Source organism: Oryza brachyantha, chromosome 2, assembly GCF_000231095.2.
Source record: "Oryza brachyantha chromosome 2, ObraRS2, whole genome shotgun sequence".
Classification (NCBI taxonomy): domain Eukaryota; kingdom Viridiplantae; phylum Streptophyta; class Magnoliopsida; order Poales; family Poaceae; genus Oryza; species Oryza brachyantha.
Window position 1 is genome coordinate 21,601,553 of NC_023164.2, and position 14,793 is coordinate 21,616,345.

General features: G+C 47.3%; 1 long non-coding RNA gene across 1 annotated transcript; it reads left to right on the forward strand.

Annotated features, from left to right (window-relative positions):
* The first annotated feature begins 10,908 nt into the window (after nucleotides 1-10,908).
* LOC107303632 lies at nucleotides 10,909-12,679 on the forward strand. The gene is made up of 3 exons (XR_001549588.1): nucleotides 10,909-11,197; nucleotides 12,073-12,239; nucleotides 12,315-12,679. It is a non-coding gene; the product is annotated as an uncharacterized LOC107303632 (long non-coding RNA).
* The last annotated feature ends 2,114 nt before the right edge of the window (nucleotides 12,680-14,793 follow it).

Here is a 14,793-nt window from a genome sequence, read left to right on the forward strand (position 1 = left end):
TCTCTGGATCCAAATAGGCCAGCAGTGATGTGTGGCCTTCTGTTTCTTTCATTTTTTTCTCTAACCAAGTGATGGGATTGTTCGATCCACTACGCACTGCAAAAAGGACGTCGATGCATCATGTGTATGTCCTTGTACTTACGTATATGTCCCACTTATATTAATAACGCTTTCTGTTTTAAAATATAATTTTTCTATATTTTTTTCTTAAAAAATTATAGATAGCGAGCAAAATACTTATATTTTGAAAGGTATTTGTTGGTTTTTTTTTACTCTCAATAGTTAAACCATGCTTCCACTACAAATTACCTATATATAATTTACACTGTAATTACAAATGTGAATTTCAAAATCTAACCATGAATTTCAACATTGCATTGTAAATTTTCTAATGCACACGATGTATGATAGAATTAGGATTGAATTAATTGATTGTGTACTTAAAAGAGGAGATATAACATATTGAAATATACTGACACATGGAAAAGATATGCTAAATCACATAGAGGACAAAATAAATGTATTAATTACTCCTTATTAATATGAATACTGCTAGATGGTATCCTGTCTAGGGATGGGATCATAAATGACGAACTAGCCTCTTCACTAGCATCCTCTTCCTCCTCCACTCCATTGTGTATCTCTCTAGGGTTTCCCATCTACCTCCTTCCCCTAACATCCTCGATGTCAGTGCACTGATTTGAGGGCACTCATGGTGGTGACAATGTGGGTAAAGAACTAGGCCCTTTTTATTATTAGATCTGGTCCAAATGAAAATCAGCTATGAGAACAATGCTCGATGCCAGCCCCATGGCCTCCTCCTCTGTCTCTCATGATCATGGCATGACAGAATAGATATGAAACCATGGCGATAGGAGCAACCAGGGAGAGAGAGGTTGTCAAGGAGGACACCGAGCGGCACAGACTTCTTCTCCTAAATATACATGGCCATCTAGGCCAGGCTTTAATAGGGGCACGAGCACGGCCCGATAAAGCACGACCCAAACATGACCTAGCACGAACAATTGTGTGCCCGTGCCGACCCCGCCCGTGACTATGGGCCGTACTTGGGCCATAACGCCGGCACATTAGGCCAGCATGAGCACGGCCCGTTAACGGGGATGGCCCGATATGGCCCGTCTCGTATGCATGTTTGTTTCTTATAGCTTTATATGTGTGATTTCTATATCTAAAATTATGAATTTGAGGAGTTGTATATTTTTGGTTGTCTAGTTGATAATGGATGTCTGGATTGGGTCATTGAGTGCTTTTCATTGTCAACAAGTTATTTTTTTTTATTTTTGAACTATTGACTAGCTGTTATTTTTGTATTTTGAAATCTGTGTCTAGAGTTCGGGCCAACACGGACACGTCGGGCCTAACGGGTCGGCACGACACGTATAAAACCTCCGTGTCGTGCCTGGGCTTATTGCAAAGCACGACACGCGGCACGGCACGACACGACTAGCCAATCGTGCCTATCGTGCTCGTGCCTTAACGGGTCGTGCCTATTCGTGCCATGCCGTGCCGTGCCGGGCGGCCCAGATGGCTATGTATACTCCTAAAGCGTTATTGATGGTAATAGAAGGGCGGCAATAAAGTTGTTGGATGTCGTAGTGTTGTCTTCTTTGTTTCTCCTGACCATGTCGTTGTGCTGCTCAAGATCCATTTGCTCTTGGGAGTACTAATAGGTATCCCAGCCGACTGAATCCCGCCTTTATGAAGCTTGGTACATAGAAGTATCGGTTGATACATGATCTAGCGTATTTGCGTATTAGGTTTGTTACCCGAGTATTAGGTCTACTACGTACCTCGTTGGCAGCGAAAGACTCACTCATCCATGAGCCCCAGAGTATGCAACTAGTCGATGACAACAGCTATGTAGGGAGGTAGAGGACGAAGGGACAGTGAACATGCGGAGGTGGCAGGATGGAGCCTGGGGCTGGCTTAGACAGAGCTCGTAGATGACTATGGAGGGAGTGTGTGCTGCCACCTCCTAGTGTCCCAACCTTTGGCACTATCGCCGTTTGGCCGAGAAACGAGCCGCCTATTGCGATTTATGTCCTCTCACTCTCTCACTCTCTCCTCTCATTGGCTCTGCCATTCCTCTGTTTTGTTGTTATGAGTGTTGTCTTGCTGGTGCCTCCTCCAGGCATCCTAGCTGCCTAGCGCTATCGTTTTGCGTTGTTATTGACTGATGACTTGCTAGGAGGAAGAGGAGGTGCGGGATAACATTAGTATATATCAAGTATAAAATATGGCATCATATTGTTATCAAAACTGTTTTTTTCAATGAAAAAGGTCGATAACAACTATCTTTTTTCTAAAAAAAAATCTTCAATAGCAACGGAGCAAATGGAGATTAACCAAGAGGTTTACAAGCAGACAAGCAGTACGAGTTCGCTTTTACTAGGAAGTGCACTCCTACTCCCTACGTTGTGGGTTGGTGACGACCGATTGCGTCCAGCTGGTTGCATTGCACGTAGTCTCGTCACTGAAACGGCGCGCTGTCTCCCGTGTCTCGTCGAGTCGTCAGAATCACCGGGATCCGCGCCCTCGAGCCCTTTGCGCGCACAGTCGCACATCTACAGCGACTACAGGTAGGGGACGCGCTCCCGGGACAACCGCCCAGCAGATCGAGCGCGCGCGCCCGCCCGCGCAGCTAGCTCACCATATCGACCACGCGGTTGGCATGGCATCTCATCGCGCGCTCCCGTCCCGTCCCGTCGCTTCGCTTCGCTCGCGGCCCGGCTGCGTACGCGCGCGCGACGAGTTCTAGCTAGCTTGGCGGCTTGGCGCCTCTCCCCCTCGACCCGTCGCGCGCGGCCGGCCGGGCCGACGACGCGACGTGCGCTCGACTCGTCGATCCCGCGCGCGATCCGGCTCGCGATCACTCAAACCGGGCCCCAAGATATTAGGCTTTGAAGGCGCGTGGGGGCGTCGCTGTCGTGCGCCGGCCGGGAGCGAGCGCGCGCGCGCCCGCCCGCGTGCGTCCGTCCGTCCCAGGCAGATGCAATCATGCAATGCAAGTACGTACACGCGCGGCGATCGAGGCAGGGGTTGAGGGGGATCAGATCGATCAGGGGAGAGCACAGTGCGCACTAGCAGTAGCATGCATGCACATCAGCACGGCGATGTTACTGTTCATCACGCCCAGTTGGTGGCAGAATTGAATGGTCCCGATCGATCGATCCAACAGAGTAGGATGGATAGAGGCTGTGTTTCGTTTCAGCTGGTTGGACTGAACTCCTCCTCGTTTTCCGTTAACATGTTTTTCAAACTATTAATTAATGTATTTCGTGCAAAAATTTTCTATATAGAAATTATTTTAAAAGATCAAATAACTTTATTTTTTAAATTTTAATAAATAATATATAATTAATCATATAGTAATTATGTTTATCGATTATCATGCGACTAATCAGTTTTTGCAACCGGCAGCTTGGACCGCAGCGAGAGATGGATAGATGGAGCGTCACCCTCGATCTAATCATTTTGCACCGCGAATTGGCAAACGATCCTCTTCTGTAGAGGGGAGGATGATGAACAGCGTCGCGAGGCACCAGGCTGCCAGAGAGCAAAGAGGAGGCTCGCTACTGTTTGGAATTAATTGCTGGGAATTTACCATGTGAAACTCAAGTTCTCGCCAAATAGAACTGTTCCGTATAAAGTTGGGCCTGAGAACGCGTACCATTTTAAGCCCAAATGTTTTCTGGCCTAGCATACAGGTCTGTCCAGTTCAGTCTGAACAGAGCCCATGATTTGGTTGTTGAAGAATATCAGAGGGCAATGCATAGAGGCCTATACATAGGTACTCCAAGTCTTCGACACCTCTCGATCAGTTGCCCAAAAATACGGTTTAGCTGTAACTCTTTATAAAATCGTACTGAATTGATTTTGTAAATGATATATATAAAGGTCGAAATAATAGTACTTTTCGTCTATATTATTAATATCGAAAATGCTAGATAGCGGTATATCATTCAAATCATAAGCAATGGGATGCAGGTACTAGCACCAGACTTACTCCGATACACATGAGACGATACAAAACATTCACACGGAGCAAGAGGCGATGACGACGGCGGCGACGATGACGACGACGATAGCAGCGACGACGACGTCGGCTCATCTTCTCCTTGACGGCGTCCTCCTTGGCGAGCACATGCTGCCTCCGGCACGTCTCGACGGTGTCATGCCTCACTGTGAAGGAGAGGGGAGGGAAGCAGAGGCTACGGGGGAGATGAGGAGGAGTGTGAAGAGATGTTACTTGTAGTTGAGGGGAAGAGAGTGGAAGGGAGGAGAGAGCAGGTGCAGGAGGAAGACGATGTCTTTAGTTTGGTTGCTTGGTTAACATGGTACATGTGAGACACCATGTTACATGGAAGCTACTATGTTGTATGGTACTTTGTAGGTATCATACATGTGTCTCAATATTATCAGACATGTAGTACTCGACATGATATTGTTTAGGTATCATACGAATATTACTGTTATAGTATCTTTCTTTGTTTTTTGTTACTTTGTTTTGAAACTAGTTGATACTCATATAAATCAAACCATATAGACAATCTAATGGATAACATAGATGATATCTCAATGGTACCAACTGAGTATTATGGCTAAGTAACATATTACCTCACATGTACTATGTATGATACCTTAATGTATCAGGCATTATACCATAACCAAGTAACATGACACCCCAGGTAACATGTCACATATACCATGTATGATACCTCAATGTATCAAGCATATTACCATGATCATGTAATAGGATATCTCACATGTATCATGTATGATACCTCAATGTACTAGGCATGGTATCTTGTTCAGGTAACATGCGTGCTACCTGAAGGGTACTATGCTTGGTAACATAGCCAGGTAACATGGTACCTCCAAGTAACATGGTATCTCACATGTACCATGTTTGATATCTTAAGGTAACAGGAATGGTACCTCCGAGATAACATGGTACCTCATATGTATCATGTATGATACCTTTAGATAACGATACCATGGCTAGGTAACACAGTAACTCCCATGTAACATGATACCTCACAGGTAAAGATACCTAAATAGTACCCAACCAACTAAGCCACCAAACTATCGTCTTCCTGATGCACCTGCTCTCTTCTTCCTCAATTGCAAGCAGCAGCTCTTCACGCGCACAGACGACAGGCATTGGCGGCGACGACGACTGCGGGCAACGATGGCGACGACGACGACTATGACGACTTGTCACGCCCAGAAATTTACACCAAATTTCTGAACAATAGCATGTATTAAATCTCGGTCCAGGCATCAGCCCGAGTACACACTATGACAAATTAATACACAGTTCCACGACTTAAAAACAAATAAAAACAATTATCTATCGAAATGCAGCGGAAAGAGGAAAACAAGACTAGACCATCTAATCTTCAGCTTCAGCTTGCGAAGACGGCTCCACACCACAGGCACTCTCGACGGCGGACTGAACCTTACTTCAACCTTCGGAACAACCTTCTTCTGACACCGGCTCTGGCGCTTGCTCTGGTGGGGGAAAATTAAGCAAGGCTGAGTACAAACCACCGTACTCAACAAGTAACACCCAAGAGAGGGAGAATAATGAATGCAACAGGGTATCAAGGATAGGCTAAGGTTAACTTGCACAAAAGCTGCAGTAATTTAGCAAAACAGTAGATAAAATAGACTGAAATAAAAGTAAAGTAACATTTAAAATAAACATCCACTGTCCAACGTTACACCACGCTGCAACAGGCCCAAACCACTGTCGAACGTTACACCACGTAGCGACAGGGTCAACCCTCTGTCCAACGTTAAACCACGTTGCGACAGACCCAAACCACTGCCAACGTTACACCACATTGCGCAGGGTCAAACCAATTTCAAGATTAATAAAATTATTAAAGGGGGTTCAACTAATCCCAGTGAGTCTGTCGGTTCGCCCAATAACCGCGGGCACGGCTATTCGAATAGTTTTACTCTGCAGAGGTGTACAACTTTACCCACAAGACATGGCTGCCAAGCATGTTACCATGCCCCAACGTATCACCACGATACCTCAGTACGGAAACCATGATAAGACCTTTCACCTAGCCCTCCCTAGACAATCGCACCACACTTCAGGTTTCACCCCCTCCTTTACACCAATTCGGGCAGTCCCCTCTTGTGCCTTGGTAGATCCGGAAGCAGGAGAAGCTTTCGTTACACCACGATTGCCCGTCCATACTCCATCACGCCTACCCTTGCCTGGGTACGTCGAATAGGGACAAGCTAGATTACGAGTCTCACCGTTGCCCATTCTGGCTTGTGGTTAGTACGTGTAAGACCTTCAGGGTTTCCTGAGAACCGGTCCTTAATTGCTATGGGTGCGACTCTCAAAACCATGCACCCACAGCCCACCATAAGCAATATTTTAGTTGTATTAATCCATCTCGGGAAATGAATAATGATAACAACCATTGAAGGTGTACCAAAGTGCAACAATAATTAAATAATAATTGGTGAGCTAGTTGAACTAAGCATGGCTAAGCATTGACTAATCCTAATTCTAGTCAAATTAACCCTGGGATGACAATAATAAATGGGAATCAACGGATATAAAGGTAAATGCCCAATAGATAAATACAATAAATAGATTTGCATAAAACAATGCATGTTTGAATGTAAAAGCGGGGGATTTTATAATCATGGGTTCAATATGATCAAAGAAGGGTGCCACTTGCCTTGCTTAGACCCACGAGGAACTTCGGCGACGACTTCGGGAACGAACGGCGCTGCGACGGGGTCAAAACCTACGACAAACAAGGCAAAACAAACAAAACAGGCTAAAAAACTACTGAAACAGAGAAAGAAACTATTTTTTAATGGATTCTTGGCATTTTTCTGGATTTAATGAAACTTGAATGGACCTAAACGGAGACTAGATGGATTACTTATGAATTTTAGAAGTTTTCTGGGTTTTTTAGCTAAACAGAAAAGTCCTAAATCAATTATTGCGCAATTAATGGGGCTGCTGACGTCAGCGAGGAGAGAGGAACTGACGGCTGACAGGTGGGGACCACCTGTCAGTGGGAGAGAGGGGAAATGGGCGGCTGACACGCGGGCCCGGGGAGGAGAGAGAGGAAGGGGCTGGCGGGGAACGACTGACGGGTGGGTCCCACTCGTCAGCGAGAGAGGACAGAGAGGAGCGAGCAGAGCGCGCGGCTCGCGGCGCGACGGCGCGGCGGGCGGCGACCGGCGGACGGCGGCGCGGACCGGCGGGTATGCGGCGGACGGCGGCGATTGGCGACGGCGGCCGGGAAGCGAGGACGTCGGCGGCGCGAGCAGCGGCGCCCGAGCGCGGCGCACGACGACGACGGCACGGCGGCACGGCGACGGCTGAGGAGGAAAGGGGAGGTGGCGATGGCGATGACCGGCGGCACGAGGGCGTCGACGTCGGCGACACCGACCGACGACCGAAGGGCGACGACGGCGTCGGCGAGGAGGAGGCAGAGACCGCGGCGGGGTGGCGCGGCTCGGAGCGGCGGCGGAGTAGAGCGGAGGGAGAGGGTGGCTGAGCGGCGGCGGAGCGGAGCGGCCAAGTGGCAGCGAGAGAGGAGAGGAGAGACGGCCTCGACGGCGGCGCGGGGACAGCGACGGCCGGCGACGGCTCGACAGCAGAGCGGCGGTTGGTGGTCAGCGGAGGCGAAGGTGGTGACGAGAACGGCGACGACGAGTCGGCGCGGACGAAGACGGCAGGTGGAGGGGCGATGGCGATGGCGCCGGAAGGTGGAGGCGACGGCGGGCGCAGGCAGCGAAGGCTTGGTGGCCGCGCGACGATGGTGGCGAAGGGCGGAGATGCAACGGCGAGCACCGGCAGCGCCCGACACCAAACGACGGCTCGCGGGATCGGGTGGCGGCGGAGGACGTCGGCCGACGGCGAGTGGCGGGGCGCACTTGCGGTCGCACGAAGAAACAGAGGAAGGGAGGAGAGCGGGCTCACCGGGGTGGCGCGGCGACGACGGCCGATGCGATGAGATCGGTCGGTGCCGGGCGACGGTGGCGCGACGGCGCTGCGGAGCGGCGGCGCAACCGGATGCGGCCAGAGGAGCTAGGCGGGAGCACGAGGGAGGAGTGGGGTGGAGTCGGCCAGGCAGCGACGCAGCTTGGCGGCTGAGCGGCGGACGCGACCGGAGCGGCGGCGCAACCGGAGCAGTGGCGCACGGTGACGATGGCAAACGGCACGGCAACAACGGCGTGACGGCGACGACGAGAAGGCGACAAGCGGGTGACGCGGCGGACGGCGACCGGCACTTACCGTTTGCACGGGGAGGTCGGCAGCGGCGGCGAAGAGGGGAGAAAGAGGGAGAGAGGAGCGGAGCGCTCACCAGTGGCGACGAGGAGCGGCAGCAGGTCGGCGAGGATGAGGCAGAGGTGATGACGCAGACGAGCGACGGCCTGCGACGTTCGGGGGCGAGATCGGCCGACGGCGTCGAGACGACGGGGCACGGCGGCGGAAGGGACGAAGGGGCGGCGACGAAGCTCGGCGACCACCGGTGGCGACGAGGGCCGGCGGAAGGTCGGCGAGGACGAGGCGGAGGTGGTGACGCGGGTGGGCGGCGACGTCCAACGGCCGACGGGGAAAACGGCGGCTGACGGCGACGGAGGGAAGCTTCGGCGGAGAGGGGGAAAGTGGCGGCGGGGCGGCGACGCGAGGATTTTATAGGTGGTGGCGCCGGCTAGGGCGGAGCGGCCGGTGGAGACCGAGTCGACGACGCGGCGAACTCGGCGGCGGGAGTTGCGGTGGCGGCGCGAGCGGAGGACTCGGGGCGGCGGCGGACTCGGCCGGCGCGGCGTGGCGCGGAGGCGGGGGCGCTGGCGAAACCTGGTCGCTGACAGGTGGGCCCCACCTGTCAGTGGCGCGAGGGGAGGAGGGAGGCGAGACGGACTCGCGGCGAGCGCGGGCGCGGACGCGCGAGCGAGCTGGGCCGGGCAGCGGCCCAGGCGGAGGCGCGCGCGGGCGGAGGAGGCTGGAGCGGGAGGCCGGCTCGGCTGGGCCGGCCGGGCGGGGAGAGGTGGGCCGGCTCGGCTGGGCCGGCCCGGGAAGGAGGAGAGGAAAAAGAAAAAGGAAAAAGAAAAGGAAGGGAGGAAAATTGGACTTCGGCCCAATTTGAGAAGGAAGGGAAAAAGAAAGGAAAAAGGAGGGAAAAAGGAAAACCCCACTTTTGCCGAGTTTTAAATTAATTTGTTTGGCCAAATTTTATACTTCTGCAATTTAAATTCAAATCCTGTTAGTCGATTTGCGAGCCTCGATTTAATTGAATTAATTCCTTTTAGAGGGATTTTTCCTGAGTTAATTAAGCCAATTGTTACTTACGAATTTCTTTTTACGATTTAGGCTTGGGATAAAACCCCGGGCGTGACTCGACTGCAACGACGACAGCGAGGAAGCACGACGGGGGGATTCACGACGGCGAGGAAGCACGGTGGAGGGAGTCGCGACATGACGAGGAAGCACAGAGGAAGGGAGTTGGTGCCGCGGCGTCAAGGAGTCAGCGTCGTGGGCGCCGCGGCGACGAGAAGCGCGGAGGCAAGGTGGTTGGCATAGAAGAGAATACGTCGTATTTGTTTTATTTGGTTCGCCGTTGATATCAGGGGTGATGATCCCATTCTATAATGGGAAACCGTACGTAGGATAGCAACCGCCTATTAATATACTTCCTCCATAAAAAAACTTCATTTATAGTCTTTCTCACGTGTATGTATATGATACTAAAAACTAAATGCCTTTCACCTTTTGAAACTCCAATACATTTATTTTTTTTTTCAAGAGTTAAAAATGAAGTTTTTAGGGAGGGGGAGGGGGCGGAGGTAGTATTTCCCAAGCATGCGTTGTAGCTCGGTCAAAATCAATTCTTTTGTCAATTACTTGTCCAAACTTGCACTTCTATTATGTATCAAATCTTATTTCAGATAGTTATACTTTAAGACAGACGGAGTGCTACTCCAAAGCCCTAGCTTACTACGATCATTTCAAAGTCAAAATAATGGTCTTATACTCTTATTAATATGAATAGGTTTTAGGTAGAACAGAAGTAGATCGTGAATTCAAGAATTTGACAAGGAAGTTTGTTGTACCAACTTACTCAAATAGACCTGGCTAATTCTTTAGCAACTTTTGATATGCTGGCTATTGCGTCATTTTCTTCATGAAAAAGAAAAGTATAGAGAATATTTCTGGCTGTTTCGTCGATTTCTTCAAAAAAAAAAATGCGTGGAAGATTTCAACATAGAGAACAGGCCACTTTACCAGCAGAATATAAAGATGGAAATAGAACAAGGGAGTGCATGAATCTGTCAGCTCTTGCATCAACAACCTCACTGTATGTCTGATATGATATTCATTACAGAAATTACTTGAGCTACACGTGTTATTTGTTCCCATGCAGGAGATTTTTTTTCTGGTTGAAGTTACGGATCAAATCAAGTCAAGTGTAAACGAGAAGATACCAAATTTCCAAGTAGACAGTTCCAGTTAGGTGAAATTTGTCCACCACCTTGACTTTGTATGCGTTTCATATCCTATTTCTATTTTTCATATACTGAAAAGAATGCAATTTGGTTAGCCCATTCATGCAATGACATACATGCATAATCAGTTCTTCTGCATATACACTTTTAATCTCATAGGTGAACCCAACATTGACCATCTTGACATCCCTGTATAAAAAACATTTGACCAATTTGAGATCTTTTGTTTGGAAGATAGTATTCCTACAATGTGATCGACGCATGTTCACATGAATATTCTTCAAAAATGCCGGACGTACTGGGCCAGTGGGCCTTACTTTTCTTTTCATCTATGCATCTGTTTCGGCCCAGGCCTCTGCGTTGCTACCAGCTACCGCCAAGAGCCATCCCCCGGTTAACTCCGACGGCGCCGCGCGGCCGCAACGGCAGCCTGGCCGCCGGCGGGGACGAGCCCCCTTCATCTTCTTCCACTTCCCCGACCTACTACTGCACTGCCCTCTAATGCCTCCGTGTATCCCGTACCTCTCCGGCCATCTCGATCCGCCACACCCCCCGGCCCCCGCGTCGTCGCGCCTCGCCCGCCTCGCGGCGGCTCGGGTTCGTTCGGCATCTGAAACCCAGCCGGCTTGGCGATGGAGGTAGGATTGTCAGGGATGTGCCGCCCACCACCGTCGGCTTGGTAATTACTACTGCTACCATGCAGCGCGTTTCCGCCGTTGGTTTTATCTTTTATGTATGTACTAATTCAGCTGCGTATTGCCGCGGATTTGTGCCAGGGTCTTTGGTTTGTTATTATTATCTCGTGCGACTTCTGTATTATATTCTGTTTTATTAAGCCTGGTACTAGATCTTTTGGTTTTTGATATCAAAAGCATGGATCAAACCGAATATTAGTACTGGACACATGTTCACATGTCACAGTCTGCCAAATTGATATCAGAAGCATGCTAATCTACTCACATGTTCACACGTCAGAGTCTGCCAAGTTGATATCTGAACATATTAGAGCTAATCTACTGCACGGACCAGGGAAGAAGGGTTGCTCTTGGCAATTTTGTGTCATTGTGTTGTCATACCATTAGGTGGCATGATGAATCCCCTAGTGCATTTTTCCAGGTTTATGTCTTTATTGTTTATTCCCGTGCTCAATTTCTTTCGTAGAGAGAAGTCGAAAGACACATGTGAATGGGTTCTGAGTAGTGACTACTGACTACTACATATAGACATGTAGATTAACTTCATTACTGCACATCAGGTTATTTTTTCCCTATAATTGTGTAGTTGGATTCCTCTAACAAAATTGTGGTGTGCCACAAATTGTACATTTTCAAAAACTTTCTTTCTTTGGGGTCTCAATCAACTTCAGCTGCCTATGTTCCACTGTGTAGCATACGGACCAAAGAGAGTCTGATGGGAATGTCCATACCTTTATGTTTCTTAATATTTGATGCCAATACAATGCACTGATGGCAGTGCTTATACCATTATGCTAGTATATATTATGCCCTTGATGGTAATGTTCATAACTTTGTGTTTCTTAACTTTTGATGCTAGTATAATGCCCTGGTGTAAGTACGGGCACACTACTATGTCTCATCTCTCCCTTGAAAGTCGAAAGTATAAAAGATATATGTGCAGTACCCGACAGCAAGACATTCAAGCATGCAGTTGGTGATTGTACGTTTCTGTAAATTGTGAAGTGGTTGTCATCAGGATTCAAGGTAGTGTCATTTTTTTCATTTCCCCATAATTACATGCTTACTTAATTCACCTACTTACCCACCAACTTTTTCAAGGATGATATCTTGGGTCAAATTCAAGAACGGAGATGATCGGTTTTGGAAGGTTTTAGGTGTTGTTGAACTGTGGTAACTGGTAAGAGAAAGTTCAGGATTAGTTGTACCAACCTATTGGCAGAAGTCTAGTTTATCAAGACACAGAAGATAAAACACATATCTGTCGACAAGTTCTGTATTTGCTTCAAGCAATCTTCAAACTCAGAAGTTTTTTCTTGATGTAAGATGATGACTGAAACGGGGAAGGGGGGAAATTGTCAATAACCTGGTTTGGTTTACATCTGACTGCAGAGCTGTAGTCCTCTCATCAATTTTATATATAGTTCAATTATGGAGTTGGAATCTCACAAGTCACAGCCACCGCCACAAAATGTGGGAATGGTCCTGTGATCAAAATGCGAAGGTTCTCATTCATTTGCATGTGCATAATCTGTTCATTAGAAGAGAAGACCAGGAATCATTGCGTGGACGCAAACCAATTTTCACCCCCGTTTTGGTGTACACGTTCATTCTATAATTCCTTGTAGCACGTGTTAATTGTTCATGTAGAGAACATTCCACGTACAAGAACAAGAATGGCAAGCTCGACATGACCAAAGTTTTCCATCTTTTTCCATTTTCATCCTATTTTTCGCGGTTTCCATATAGGAGTCCACTAGACCGACCATTGTACATGTACTCTTGACTTTTTTTCCCCTATACCTACTTCATCAACGTCATCAAAATTTGGTAATTAACAGAGTAGAAAAAACCGATGCAATCTTGGATCAGCTATCCACCTGTTGCAGAAAACACCCTTCAACACCAGTATATAAGTATTTCTTGGAGGAAAACAAATAAAGTGTTCCCTTCAGTGACATCTAGCCAATGCATGTTTCGTGAAACACCTTCAGAAAGAACGCGTTACGATAAGTACGTAATCATGTATGCTTAATCTGAGATGACACCGTATTTTTTTTACTTAAAGAAAAGAGATATGGATATAGTCAGCATTAGCAAGAGGGCATGGACAGACAGTTTATTAATGGATTGACCGGGCATTTTATCTCCTTATTTTCCTGGTGTGAAAGAACAATATACGTAGTGCAGAATAACCTACCACGAGTATCCAACTACCCCCAAATTATGACTATTTTAGAACTTTAATATGTAGTCTCCAAACCGAAATTACCTGGATGCACGGTCAGGTTTAAGAGTGCACTGGGATAACATGGCTACTTTTCCTAAGGTCCAACACTTCACTGCAGGGTTGAATTGCACGGACCATGACGGCTTTTGAGCTAAAACTTTCTAGTACTGTTTCTCAACTGTTTTTTATGAGAATTTTTCCTATCCTTAAGAAGGCACCGTAAGGTACCACTGTTTTCTATATAAAATTTAATGATTTTTTATCATCATTAAAAAGTATCTCAAGGTACCAAGAATTTTAGTATAAATTTTTGGTATCTCAAGGTACAATGTACCTCAAAATACTACACTCTTTACACTAAAAAATATGTTATCTTGAGATACTTTTCAATATCTTTTAGTATAGAAGGTGTCAAGAGGTATCAAATTTTACATAGAAAACAGTGGTATCTCCTAATATCTTCTTAAGGATAATAAAATTGCTCTTTTTATATGATACCGTTGATTTTTTATTTACATTTGAATGTTCATCATATTCAAAAATTATTGTAAATATGGACAATTATAAGTCATTCTTAAATTTTCTTCGGTAATAAATTAAATCATAATAAATAATTATATAATTTTTAAAATAAAACGAATGGTTAAATATAGACACAAAAGTTAACGACATCAAATAAAAAAAAATAGAGGGAGTGCCTCCCATTTGGCTTGACAGTGAGAGAGTTCTCCTAAATTTACACGTGTTGGTTAATTTCTTTGGAATAAAGCAAAAGGTGTGAACTTCTTCTGCCATTTTCCCTTGGATTTCCACGCTTCATCGAGCAGTAGGTAAACCCATAGAATTAGAAGTTCAGAGTTGGGACTACCGTTTTACAGACAGAGGTGAGACTACTATTCCGTAACTCAGTAGAGTTCTATCAACCACCACGGGACCGTCAAACCTTGCAAATACGTCGTGTCATATTATCCTCACCATGATTACCATCTGTGTCCAGCTAATGCCTTCGTTAACTGTGACCCTGGAAGAACAATTCCAGCCAAGGCATGAAAACTATACCCTGAAGCGATCCTGAAATTCAGCCAAAATGACAAAAAAAAACATTGGTACAGTACTGTTTTATCCATATTATGCAGATAAAGGCCTGTAGTGTTCGTGCTGGATCACATCCCTGTCGTAATGATCACAAGATCATATCCGACGAGAAGTCTGACCCCCAAAATTTCCTACCAATCCATCCATGGCTCGTATCACCTACCCAAACGGACAGCGACATGGCCAGTTCTGAGCTCCGGCATGACATCGCCATTCGCCACCCACCACCCAGTTCAGTCCACTTCCCTGTTCCAA